General features: G+C 38.9%; 1 protein-coding gene across 1 annotated transcript in view; it reads left to right on the plus strand.

Moving 5' to 3' along the window:
* The window catches only part of LOC105532703 (zinc finger protein 141-like), a 50,493-nt gene that overhangs the window by 45,373 nt on the left and 1,202 nt on the right, over window positions 1-3,918 (plus strand). The gene's annotated exons all lie outside the window — the stretch shown is intronic.

Below are 3,918 nucleotides of genomic sequence, written 5' to 3' on the forward strand. Positions count from 1 at the left end.
CGTGAACCCTGAAGGCAGTAAGCTGAGATTGCACCATGCACTCTAGCCTGGGCGACAGAGCAAGACTGTGTCTCAAAAAAAAAAAAAAAAAAAAATACATGTCTATGTATGTGTAAATGTGCACATTATAATACAGAAAAGAAAAATACTTCAATTTAAACCATATAAACTCTAGAAATTGCTCTTTGATACTGGTATGTACTTGGGAACAGCTTTCAACTGTGCTTTCCCACCCCTCCAGCAATTAATACAGCTTTTTTCTTTTACCTAAACCTGTAGCCAGCAAATGCTGTATTGTTATTACATACTATTTACGGCTGGGCGTGATGGCTGACATCTGTAATCCCAGCACTTTGGGAGGCCAACACGAGTGGATCACGGGGTCAGATTGGGACCATCCTGGCTAATGTGGTGAAACTCCATCTCTACTAAAATACAAAAAAAAAAAAATTAGCCAGGCATGACAGCGTGCACCTATAGTCCCCGCTGCTGCGGACGCTGAGGCAGGAGAATCGCTTGAACTGGGAGGCAGGGGTTGCAGTGAGCTGATAATGCGCCACTGCACTCCAGCCTGGGCAACGGAGCAAGAATCCATCTCAAAAAAAACCTTTTTTTTTTTTATTTACTAGAAACATAATACACTGATTTTCTTACCTTTTAAAATACAGTTGTATTGAGTCACATAATTATTTCACTCTGTAATAGTTTCCTTTGTGCCTGTTTTTCAGTTTTGCCTGAACGCTACCAACTATCTTACAGTTGCTCCCCAAATACTTTGTTTATAAAACTTTTAATTATCTCTGGGAACCTCAGCTCAGCAGTCAAAACTCAGAGCCCTAGAACTAAGAAAGGACCAAAAAGTTACTATTAATATAGACTTCAAATATGCCTTTTAGTACTCCATGCATATGCAGCCATCTGGAAAGAGGATCTTTGATAGCAAAGGATACCCCTATTAAATCAGCAGGAAGTAGCCAGAAAGAGTCGTCCTCCAAAGCCCCCTAACAGCGGTTAGGGTGACTCCTCCACAGGGGTGAATGTTGTAGGAGTTATTAAGAAACTTTTTATTACTATTTTTTTTGAGATGGAGTCTCAGGCTAGAGTGCAGTGGCGTGGTCTCAGCTCACTGCAAGCCTCCCGGGTTCAAGCTCTTCTGCCTCAGCCTCCCTAGTAGCTGGGACTACAGGTGCGCACCACCACAGCCAGCTAATTTTTGTATTTGTTTTAGTAGAGACAGGGTTTCACCATGTTAGCCAGGATGGTCCCTAGGGCTTTTGCCACTGCTTGGGTAGTTTGTAAAATAAAATATGGATCATTGTTACTTTGTGAAGACCATGGAAATCCAAAGAGATAATTTCTTTCAGAATGATCTTGGCAAGTACCTGAATCTTTTCTAGTATGAGAGGTTTCAACCCAGGCAAGTAAGGGGGTCCCCCAAAATCAGAAGGTATTTGTAGCCTATGTAGGTTTCTTGTTGCTGAACTGGCTGAATTAAGGGGAGTGGCTTAGGCCTGGAGGATTATTATAGACACAGATGGACAGTTTACAGACTTGTCAGAGAGTTTTGGTTTTGTTTGTTTATAGCTGATAGAGATGGTCTCTCCCAAGGAGACAAGAATTATGGAGTGCTCTTTTTTGCTTTCTGCTGCAGGACCTGGAGAAAATTAAAAAACCTCTCTCAATTTACACAATCTTTCAGGTTGTAGGGTATGCTCACATTTGATACCCCATTTCTTTTTCTCTTGAGCATATTGCGGGGGAGCAGGTTGTTAGGCAAATTTGTGATAAGGGCCATAAGGAGTTCCCCAGGAAGGGTGGTGCCCCCAGCTGCTTGGCCAACCTGCCTGTTTCTCTAGGTAATCTCATCTTGGCATTTCTGGTAGCCCCAGCAATGATCCACCTGCCTCAGCCTCCCAAAGTGCTGGGATTACAGGCTGGGATAATGAGCCACCACGCCTGGCCATGCTCCACAGTCTTAAGAGTGTCCACAGCTGAATATTGTAATACACAATTATAATGTAAAATGATTATAATGTAAAATCCTTGTCTGAGAGCTCAGATAAAAAGTGCTCTGCTCTTTCCTGTTTAGGATGATATCAGTCATGGATTTGTCATACATGGCCTTTATTGTGTTGAGGTACATACCATCTATAACTAATTTGTTGAGTTTCTTAAACCACAGAGGCATGTTGAATTTTGCCAAATACTCCTGCTGCATACACAATAAAAAGAAAGGTGTCTAGATCTAGCAGCGAACTTAATTAAAAACGTAAACACTCTCTACACTGAGAATTATATAACATTGATAAAAAACTGAAAAAGACATGAAAAATTGATATTTTTTGCTCATGAACTGAAATAATATAAAAGTGGCTATACTACCGAAGGTGATCTACAGGTTCAATGCAATCTCTATCAAAATGCGAATGACTCTTTTCATAGAAATGGAAAAAACAAGCTTAAAATTTATAGGAAACCACCAAAAGACCCATGAACAGCACAAGTAATCCTGAGCAAAAAGAACAAAGCTAGGAACATCACACTTCCTGGCTCCAAAACATACTATAAAGCTACAATGAGCAAAACAGGATGGTACTGACATAAAAACAGATAAACAGGTCAAAGTATCCAGTTGAGCCCAGTAATAAATTCATGAACTTGGAGCCAAGTGATTTTCAACAAAGATGTCCAGAACACACAGCTGGAAAAAGACAGTCTTTTCAATAAATGGTGCTAGAAAAATTGATTATCTACATGATAATTTAAAAAATGAACCTAGACCCCTACTTTTTACAACATAAAAAAATCACAAGTAAATATTTAAATAGGAAACCCAAATCTCTAAAGCTATTTGAAGTAAACATAGCGGAATACTTTACCACGTATTGCAGAACGAAGAATTTTTAAGACCTCAAAAGACTCAGAAAAATACGCAAATGGGATTACAACAAACTAAGAATGTTTTGGACAGCAAAGAAAACAGACTGGAGATAATCTACAAAATGAAAGAAAATATTTGCAAAACACAGATATGACAAGATAAACTTACAGAATATATAACAAACTTAACAAACATATAATACATAACTTGGAAATAGGCAGGAGACCTTAAGATACATTTTTCTTTTTCTTTTTTTTTGAGACGGTCTCACTCTGTCACCCAGGCTGGAGTTCAGTGGCCCGATTTCAGTTCACTGCAACCTCCGCCTCCCGGGCTTATGCAATTCTTCCACCTCATCCTCCTGAGTAGCTGGGATTACGGGTGTGTCCCACCACACCCGGCTAATTTTTGTACTTTTAGTAGAGATGGGGTTTCACCATGTTGGCTAAACTCCTGACCTCAGGTGATCCACCCGCCTTGGCCTCCCAAACCACTGCACCCAGCTAAGATACATTTTTCAAAAAAGAAATACAAATGGCCAAAAAGAATATGCAAAGATGCTCAGGATCACTATCAGAGATATGCAAATCAAAGCCACAACAAGATGTGACTTCACTGCAGTTAAAATAATTGTAATTAGAAAGACAAAAAAATTATGAGAAGGTATAGAAAGGTTAACATATTCAGTTGGTAAGACTAAGTTAGTACAGCCATTATAGAAAAAAAAAGTATCACAAGGTGACATATTTAAACAACATTGTAATTTAAGATGGCTCTTTTGATTCTAAGACAACAAACATTTATGACCATGCAAGAAAAAATAGAAATTGCTGGATCATATGTTACAGAAAGAAACAAGATACACTGAGACAAATACCACATGATCTTATACATATGTGGAATCTAATAAAAACAGATGGTGAAGACTTCATGCAACTGGTCTTAGCAATCACTTTTTGGATATAACATCAAAGGCTCGGGAAATAAAAATACGGACATGTAGTACTACATCACTGTATCCAAACTATTCCAAGAAC

Source organism: Mandrillus leucophaeus, unplaced genomic scaffold (assembly GCF_000951045.1).
Source record: "Mandrillus leucophaeus isolate KB7577 unplaced genomic scaffold, Mleu.le_1.0 Scaffold98, whole genome shotgun sequence".
NCBI lineage: Eukaryota > Metazoa > Chordata > Mammalia > Primates > Cercopithecidae > Mandrillus > Mandrillus leucophaeus.